The sequence below is a fragment of the Stegastes partitus genome, unplaced genomic scaffold, assembly GCF_000690725.1.
Source record: "Stegastes partitus isolate 25-593 unplaced genomic scaffold, Stegastes_partitus-1.0.2 Scaffold143, whole genome shotgun sequence".
Taxonomy (NCBI): domain Eukaryota; kingdom Metazoa; phylum Chordata; class Actinopteri; family Pomacentridae; genus Stegastes; species Stegastes partitus.
In genome coordinates, this window is record NW_007577874.1 from 564997 (window position 1) to 575484 (window position 10488).

The following is a 10488-nucleotide window of genomic DNA, read 5'->3' on the forward strand; positions in this document are numbered from 1 at the left end:
TTATTGATATCTGATTGATTATCTGATACGATCAGTGATCATATCATATTTTATTATAAACTAATGAACTGATGTATTCACACAGTCAGCAGTTTTCTGCCAGCATTCCTTCCTGGCTTTGGTCGCTGCAACGGTGCTGCTTTTTGCTCCCATGATGTTTTTATATTCTTCATATTTTGTAAAGATTATATTCTGCTCCTTAGCGGTAAAGTGAGCCGCTCTGCAGCCAGACTTGTCCATAGTTGTGATTGGTCAGAGGCCGATAATGCCGCCCATTTTATGTGCACGCACTCATACTCAGGTCAGACAAACCTGGGTTGACTTACCGAGTTGATAACTACCGTCGTAGGACTGAGTGCGGTTGTTAGGGTTAGTTAAGCTGGATCTCTGAAAGATATCCTGGATATGTTGATCTCGCTTCATAGTACAGGCCCCCGATCTGATCCTTCAACACTAATATCTGACCCACAAACACAAACAAAGGTTTTTGCTTTTACAGTTTGTTGTAAAACTTCTACATCTTTTTTTTTATAGACATAAAAGGAACAACATCTAATATTCAACAATTTGCTTTTAAAACACAAACTGGAAACAGAATTGAGGGTCTTCAATAAAGTTACTGCTGTTGTGTGTGTCGTGGAAATCTGGATGCAAAAACATTTAAAGTGCAGCAGTCAGTTACTTTTTAAAAAATTTTGTTAAAGAATAAAAGGAGTAACGATGAATAATAAAGAAGAGAAATGCAGAGTGGATATTTCAGCTGAAGATCAGAATCGTGTTCAGAGTTCAGACCAAGATTCAAACAAGACAATGCAGAGTTCTGGCAGCAGCTGTCCTTCAAACAGCACAGCTTCACCTGTGTCTGGTAGATAACAGGGACTCCTCAGCCGAGGACTCTGTTGGTCTCACTGTTACCCTGTGGTGTAAAACTAGACCAAGGTTTATGGTTGTTACATGATGAATTCAGTTTATTCAGTTCAAAGTGTGTGAACATCAACAGCGTCTTCATTTTTATTCTGCTGCTGTTTGATGCTGCAGAGAACATTAAATGTCTTGTTTCAACTCGTTTAATAACGACAACAGTTTGATGGAGACGTGCTGGTTTTGTGAAGGAAAGAGATTTGTGAAACGATGAGACGTTTAAGGCAACAACACAACATATTAGTGTCACATACTGTGAAGGGAAAGTTTTTATAATCATGTGTCAGTGTTCACTCACCTCCTCTGGAAACAGTCAGAATCCTCAGAAACATCCCCAGAAACACAGAAAACTTCCTCCTGATCATAATCCTGCCTCATGTCCTGTTTCAGAGCAGATCTGGACGCTAAAGACTGAACTTTAGATTCCAGCTGTCGAGGAGAGACGATCAGTCCTGATGCAGTAGCTGGAAGAATAAGCAGGTGAAGCCTTTTTATACACAGAGAGGTGACTGTTGGTCTGCTTGAAAATATCTCTCTCATCTGACATGTACTGACAGGAACATTCCTGGTATGAGTTTGGCAAAGTTTACGACAAGCAAGTTCAGGCCTGCTGAGCTGGAGTCGGTGCAGGGATATGTGTTGTTTATGGTCTGTAAAGGTAGTGAGTTTGTTTGGATGTGTGTGTGACTGTGGCTGAATGAGAGCCAGGGGTTTAGGGAACGGCTTCATATGTTTTGCCAACCACAAAGGTTTGTAAAGAAAATGTTCAGAGAAATAGTTGATATATCCAATTCATTTAATATTTCATTTGAATATATTGATTTGCTTTTGGTTTAACTTGGTTTAATTTTCAGACTGTCAAAGAAATGGTGGCCAAAAACTATGAGGAGGAACGAGAAGGCGTGAAAATGGAAGTAGAGCAAGCTGTGGCAGTGAGTATAACAGCTGACATGTGGACTTCTGTGAACATGGAGGCTGACTTGGCTCTTAGTTGTCACTACATTAATGAGAATGTGCAGTTGTGTACATCTGTGTTAAGAGCGCAACACTTTCCACAAAGTCACACTGCTGACAATTTGGCCTGAGTCAAACGGGGCGTGATGGATGACTGGGCCATAACCAATAAAGTGAAGTGTCTTGTGACCGACGCAGCACCCAACATGACTTCATCTACAAAAAGTCTCCTAATTCGGCATTCAGTTTGCATTGCACGTCATCATGTGATCAAATCCCTACGCTTTCATCAATCAGACACAAATCGAGGCAAATTGTAGCATACTTCAGATCAAGCACCACAGCCAAAGACAAGTTTGCTTAAGTGCAGCAAGAGATGGGACGGCCAACCCTGAAACTCATCGATGAGGTGCCAACACGCTGGACCAGCACATATCAAAGCTGGCAAGGCTCCATGATGAGAAGGAACCTGTGTGGGTTTCCCTTACCTCACTAAATACAGACAGAACTCCACTTAGGGCTGATGAGTTTACCATCAGAGGAGAAACACTTCTTGTGCTTGCTCCTTTCCATCAAGCTGCAGTGGAGTTGTCTGAAGAGGAGAGAGCAGCAGAACACCTCCACGAACACCTGAGGCGACGAGTCACAGATGCTGCTTCCAGTCTGGAGTCATTCAGTGTGTTGTCCCCATCAACACTTCTAGACCCCACATTTAATCACTTGGGTTGAGTTCCTCCAAATGCAGTGAAGCAGTCAGTGGACTGAACTCAGAATGTGCGGCTGTGATTGGGTGCACATCGACTGAGCCACAGCCTGGACCTTCTTCACAACAGCTATCAGCTCCCACTTCAGGCATGTTATTCAGTTGTATCAGTATATTTGTGCATTTATTTGCTTGCTTGCAAATCATGTACTAAGATGCCAGTTTGTTGTTTTTTAGACCTGTGGATGTGGAAATGAAGTCTGATAATACAGTATTAATACTGATCATCACGTTTAAATACAGACTCTGGATTGTATTTATCTGGAATCTCTCTGTGTTTCCAGTTTCCTCCAAAACAACCTGTGACTGATGAGTTCAGCACCAACTGATGTGATCTGTATTTTCCAGGTGAAGCAGAGCAGCTTCTGTTCCAGCCCATCAGTCTGTGAGTTCTGACTTCTTCTGCACTGTTTAGTGTGAGTGAGGCATCAGGACATGATTTAGAGCTGCAGCTACATGCTGCACTTCAGGAAACAGAGCAGGTTGTTACAAGATCAAACAGAAAAACAGTAAAAAGAGCTGAATTATTACATTTTCTACAAAGACCCTCTGAAATGACCTGAACAAAATGATAGAAGTGATGATTAATGAGGTGGCTTGTGGTGGAACTCGTGTTGTCTCTGAGATGTCGTGGAGGGAAATGGAAAAACTCAAGTGAAAGTACTTCAGATATGTACTTGAGTGCAATATTTAAGTAAATGAACTTAATTACATTCCATCACTGGTGATATATTTAAAAAAAACAAAACTGTATAATCAGAAGTACATCAGTTTGCACATTTCCAGTCAGCCTGTGTCCTACAGCAGCAAACCGAGCTCCTGAAACTCAGTTCTGACCTTTGCTGTTGTTTTCCTGCTCACAGATTTTCAGGCTTCTATCAGGCCGCCGCTGTGAGAAATCTGCATGAAGTGAATTAATTACAGCAGAGAGAACTGACAACATGGAAACAGTTTCATGAGAATAAAATGATGGTTGAGATAATCAGAAACTATCAGGGTCATTCCATCTCAAGTCATCTGATGTTTAGAACAATTTCTGCTCAACCATCTTTGTTTTTCCATAATCATAAAATATGGATATTCCTAAAGGTTTGTGAGAAATGATGTATGTGGAGAACCACTATGAAACTCCAGAACTCCACTTGGATCAGACTTTTTACAAACATTTGGTTTTTATGGTACAACTTGTCAAACCTGCTCAGTCAGTTATAAAAGTTTAATGAGAATGACTTTCTTTTCCTTTTTGTGACCAAGTATTTCATATTAAAAAGTATTCTGTATATTTTGTATTATTGTGACATGCAGCTACACGTGGCTCTGAAAATACCACTAGTTGTGTTTCTTTAGACTTAGACTGACTTTATTAATCCCAGAAGGAAATCCAGTTGTTACAGCAGCATGAATATTCAACAATATTCTAACGTGCTTCAACCATATTTATAAGTAATCTGATTGTTCTTACACGTGTAAATATCCTTCACTAAACATTAAACAGACAAAAATACACATTAGGTAAAATTCATACACACGTTATTTTTCAGTGAGATTTTATGTTTTAGCTGCCAGAATATTGTGGGTTTTTTCAGAGCAGTGGTCAAAGTTATCATAACTAAACAACAGGGAAACACAATAAGAGTAACGGTGGACAATTGTCATTTGGACATTCAAACCTCAGAGTTGACCAGACTGGACTGAAGTTCATCTGACTGAGGTTTAACACTGTTGTTCAGGTTTTCAGCACATTTCTTCAGTTGAAGTGTTTCTGCATTTATATCTCCAAGGTTAATATACCTGCAAGTAGAATGAAATACAATTTAACACCAAAAACATGAAACAATGAAAAGAACAGTTCCTTATTTATTGTCCTTCAGTATAAAGAGCAGAATAAAGCTTCACATCAATCATGATTCATTTCATTAGTCTGTGACTAATCACCTGTAGGTCACAGCTAATCAATCATAACGGATCGATAACGTTATTCCTGTCTGTTAACTGCTGTTGTCTCATGACAGACGGTAATGAAACTAAACCAGGCAAACATTACACCACAGAGCTCAGGTCAGTTCATGTCTGTCACAGACATCAGGTCACTCATTAATGACGCTGACAAACCTGATTTAACATCAGTGTTCACTAGTCAGGAAACGTAACCAGAGATCTACAGAACAACTTTTGAACACGATGTTAGATCCTGTTTCACCATCAGTTTATCGTGTTTATCAAGTTGAGCTCTGCATGAGTTGGTCTAATAAATGTGGAAAGAGATCAGGAGGAAAAGACTGAGCTGGTTTATGAACAGACAGATCCACATGTTACTACAGTCCAGAGGGATGAACTACGAAGAAGCTTTGACACATCCAGGCTTTCTTTGTTTGACTTGTGGCACAAGTCAAGCCAACTTACTGGGTTAGTATCTAACACTGACCACAAACTCTCAACTCTCATTATCAAGGTACATCCCTCCCTCAGTGAAATCCCGTCTTGTCATCGGGTTATGTCTCAGAGGAGTGCTCGCTAGTGGTTTCAGCACACCTTTATTGTGGGAGTGTTTGGGACGGGACAGCGACATGAAATCACACCTCCTCTTCTCTCATGTCCACTCTGCTCTTGCAGACACTCTGAGATGATGAGGTTCAAATTGAAACCTGCGGTGAACTGAATACAAACGAGTCACTGATATGTTTTATCTTAACTCGTAGATTTACATATTATCTTTAGTTCATCATTTAACATTTTGCTGACAAAAGTTGATGCTATTGGGTAGAGAAGCTGATGAAACGTGCCGACTAGATAGTAAATAACTGTCAAGGGGTTCCTGCCTTAATGACTATGTGACAAGAAAACTGGCTACGGTGGGTTTTTTATCCTCTTCGTCTTTTTTGTGTGCTAACGTTAAATGAAGACACTTTACACAGAGATGTTTTGGGAGCAGCCAGGGCATTCCCAATCCCAAGTTTGAGTTCCAACTGAATGGTGGCACTTAGTCTCTGTTACAGCAGCAGCCAGGGCTGTCAGAAATGTCCGAAAGAGGAGCAGCCAGCATGGTTCGTCATGTGAGGGTCAGACCAGTGAAGCAGACAGGTTCAGGGGGACAGTTCTGAGGACAGGCATCCAAAGCAGGACCAGTCCAGCTTGGAGCCCATCACCAGCATATGAAGGCCTTGTGTCTTACTTCCATGCATTTGGTGAGGCATCATTTTCTGTGCTGTCGGCAGTGGATTCATAGTTTCTTGCCATTGTTAATAAATCCTTTATTGTGAATCAGTTTGAGTGGCATGAATTGCTTTTGAAATTAGCAGTTATTGTACATTCATGTTGTACATTTTGTTCGATCTGTTTAGTCAGGTTAGGTCTATATTTAGTTCTACAATGTGAGTACAAGTACAGAACACTTCTGGAGAAATTGCTATAGGCTACATCTACGAGTAACGCAGTCATTGGGTGCCCCCCAAAATATAGCATTGTGTCCCTATTGGCCCCTAAAAATAAAACCTAGAATCACCAACATGTTTTAATGCAGAAAAATTAGGAATATAAACATTTATGATGGTAAAAAGTTAGTTGGTGACTCAACATGGACTGAAACTGTCATTTTACAAACTGCAGATGCAACAAAAACCCTGAATCTGACCTCCAGCCATGAATTAGTGTCTCATAAGTTGAACTAAACAGTTCAAATGCGTGAAATGAACAGAAAGACGGAACAAAGAAGAAGCTCATATCAGGTTGAAAGTGTGTCACTGAGTTGACAACCAGCTTCATCAGACTGTTCATTGTGACTGCAGTTGTTGGGTTAAGTGAAGCCAGATAATGAAAAGAGATCCTGGATATGTTGAACCTGCTTCTTAGTGCACAGCTCAGACCTTGATGTTGAGTTCTGAGGTTTACATGTGATCACACTTGATCTGATTGTGGCTGAGTGCTGATGAAGTTGAAGCAGAACCACTTGGTGTATTTCTGTGCTGAATGTGATCCAGTTTGTGCTCACAAAGAAACAACAGCAGGTTTTAGGAAACGCTCCTGAAGCTGAAGCTGGATGAGCAGCTAGAGCCCACATTCACTATGTGTCAGTTGGTCTGTGGTCATCGGTTGTGGAACCTGAACCCACAGACATACAACTCACACTGAGCCGGGTCGTGCAGTACCAGATAATCAGTGTTTGGGTGGCAGCAGCAGGCAGAAGAACATTTATACCTGCAAAGACAAAAGAGATGTTGGTCCGCTGCTTTTAGAGCAATGTTCAAGGAACCTTGGTGCCTTGTTGGCTGAGGTTCTCCCTCAGACTTCTTAAACTGCCAGTACAGAACTTGTAGGTGATGCCATACATCCAGTGTTGTGGGAACGTTCCCTGCTAGCTGAGCAGCTCGTGGAGGGTGCTGTGGTCACAACCAGCGACAGTCTGCTGCATGAAATGAAATGAAAAATACTTTATTTATCCCAGAAGGGAAATTCAATCTTGTAAAAGCTCACTTTTTTTTTTNATTTTTTTGCTGCTGCTGATTGGATGCTTCAACGTCTTTGTGCTACAAACAAACCAACGAGCAGCTCGTTTGGAAACTTTCTTTTATTACAGAAACACCAAAACGTGTTTCTGACAACATCTGAGAAACAGGCTGCTCAGTCTGTCTTTGCGTTAGGTCAATAATCTTTAGTTTAAAAGTTTTTCAGTAGTTTTCAGACGCTGCGGATCACGTTGGACCTTCCTCATATTTAAATGAGGTTCAGTCAATGTGACGCTGAGTTTCTTGATCTCAGTTTGTGGTTTGTTCTTGGACAGAAATCTACAGAACATGTTGACAGCAGGAATCTAAAGTTCAGTTTTCACCGTTTAGATCTGCTCTGAAACGTGATAATAATCAGGATGATGATGAGGATGAAGGTTTCTATGTTTCTGCTGATGTTTCTGTGGATCCAGACTGTTTCTGGAGAAGGTGAGTGAACAGCTTTCTGTCACTGAAACATGTTTTCTGTCACATTGTCTTCGATGCAGCAGTTTATTCTGTGTTTACAACACACAGCTCTGATAGCAGTGATTTCACAAACCGGGACTCTCAGGATGTTGTTGTTGTGACAAAAGTTAAAATGTCAAAGCAACAAACTTTAATGTGGTATTCTGGGTTTTTATTTCTCACTGTATTTGCTCGTAAGTTTAAAGAAATCCTTTTATTGTGGGTCAGATATTAGTGTTGGAGGATCAGAGCTGGTCCTCAGGACACCATTTATTTACTGCTGACATACAAACAAACAGAATTAATTGAATTAACTGATGTTTCTTGTTAAAGTCTCAGTTTTAAACAGCTGAGCTCTGAGTTGGTTTTAATAACTGTGGAGAACAAAGTCTGAATGTTCATGTCTCATCGTGTACGAAAGAAGCAGAAGGAAAGTCCCAGTTATTCACTGACATGTAAAATGTAAACTAACAGTCAGTTAGCAAGAAACATGAACTTGTGTTCGACATGAAGGTTTGCACTCATGACGAGTTACAACACAGTTTGTTTCTGACACTTTGGCAGGTTAAAGGGAACTGTGCTGTACAACTGAACATCAGAAGTGTTTCTAACAAATAAAACTTTATTTATATTCAATGCTCACACCATGACTGTTGTTCATCGAGGCCAGAAATGAGGTTTTTGTGACTCATTCAAGAGTGAAAGAGGTTTTATCAGCATTATGTTCTTAAACTGACTTAATATCTGATCAAGGAGGAGCTTTTAATTCTGATATAATGCTGAACAGTTTAAAGAACAACAACACACAATATAACATTGTTTAGTTGTAATGATCATTTCTCAGTAAGTGAAGGGACAAAAGCTGCTCAGCAACTAAATCTAAGTGTGTTTCTGATGCAGGTCTGAGTCTCTCACTAACATGGTCTTTACCTGATGCTGCAGATACTGAGGTGTCCTGTGCTTTTATGGAGAGATGCATCTTACCGTGCAGCTTCCAGGTCGGCACTGACGTTGTAATCCGCTGGATTCATTTGACAACAGGACGTCGTGTCCACTCGTACTACGACAACCAAGACCAGCTTGGACATCAGGATCAGCTCTACAGAAACAGAACATCACTGTTCAAGGAGCAGATCTCCAGAGGAAACGCCTCACTGCAGCTGACAGGAGTGAAGGTTCAGGATGAAGGAAGATACTTCTGCCACACCAGCACCGTCCATGGAATCAAGGCTTCATTTATCAACCTGAAAGTTGACGGTATGAGAAAAATACAGAAAACTCGGTCCACTAGGAATTTTTGTGTGTATGTGCTTTTCTAAATGTGCTGCTTTCATAGTTAAATTTAAGCTCAAATTATGAGTAACTCTGTGTGTGCATCTAAATGGTCTTTTCTTGCAGCTCCAGTCCATCAAGTGAACATCCAGCAGGTAGAAAACAGGATCACCTGCAGCTCAGAGGGGATCTACCCTCAACCTGAGCTCACCTGGTCCACCACACCTNTCCACAGGACACGGTGGGAGTTTCCCTCTGAGCTGGATCTTGATGCAGTACGGATGCAGCAGACTGTCGCTGGTTGTGACCACAGCATGAGCTGGAAAACCCTCCACGAGCTGCTCAGTGAGCAGGGAACGTTCCCACAACACTGGATGGATACCATCAAAGTAGCAATCAAGTCTACTTCATGCAAATGAGCTGTAGGCAGCTTGCGGGCGACGCTACGCCTCGTCGCTCGAAACGCCCGCGATGCTCCACAGGACACCTCAGCATCTGCAGCATCAGGTAAAGAGACACAGAGGAAGGTTCACTTCACTGAAATATCAACTTTTTTCCTGCAGCAGTCCTGCAACAACTCAATTAATGTAAAAGAAAATGTTTTTGATGATGACTTTTTGACAATTTACAGCTATCTTCCAGTTTTTCTGTTTTGTTCTTTTACACATAATAATGTGCACGTTAATAGTTAGTCTGTATTCAACAATTGTTGCCAGTCATAAAAATGCTATTTTCTTCAAAACAAAGTTCTAAATGGAAAAAATAAATACATAACATGATTCAGAGGGACTCAACTGATAAAATTATACGCCTTACAACTCCAAAAAAAATCTGGGCATAAATGGGTAAAGGTTTCCAGCTCGAGTGGGTGAAAAACGCAGCCCTTCACTTCCCCGTCGCCATGGTGACTCGTCGACTCGGGGCTCCATTGATGCTGGCTTTTTATAGTTGTGGTGCACGCGCGTAGCTCCAGGTGAAACTACTCCGACTTGATTAAACGAACTCAAATCCGCTGTTCTGGAACTGGAAACTCAGAGTTTCCTATCTCAGAGTAGAACAACTCAAAGTTCAGGATTAGACCCAGAATTTGTTGAACCTGCTTTGTAAAACGGACCCCTGCTGTCCAACACTATCCCTACTCGTCACCACAACGACAAACTATCTACTGGCTTCTTCCTACTTTGTCTCAACTTGCTGCCTCTTTGCAGCAGGGCGGCTGCCACCTTTACAGATGGTTAACAGAGATATGACAAATATGTAAACAAAGGTAGACTTCCTTATTTAAGCTCAGCGGGTTGGAACTGGTGTCTGTGTGGGGGTTTGTTTTTGTTTTTGTTCTTTGCACATGACCTGATGTTCAGATATATCAGATGACAGACATGTTGAATGCAGTCACCTCTCTGTGTGTAAACAGGCTTCACCTGCTTATTCTTCCTGTTCTTTCATGTTGCATCAGGACTGAACGTCTCTCCTCGACAGCAGGAATCTAAAGTTCAGTCTTTAGCGTCCAGATCTGCTCTGAAACAAGACAAGAAGCAGGATTATGATCAGGAGGAAGTTTTCTGTGTTTCTGGGGATGTTTCTGAGGATTCTGACTGTTTCCAGAGGAGGTGAGTGAACACTGACACA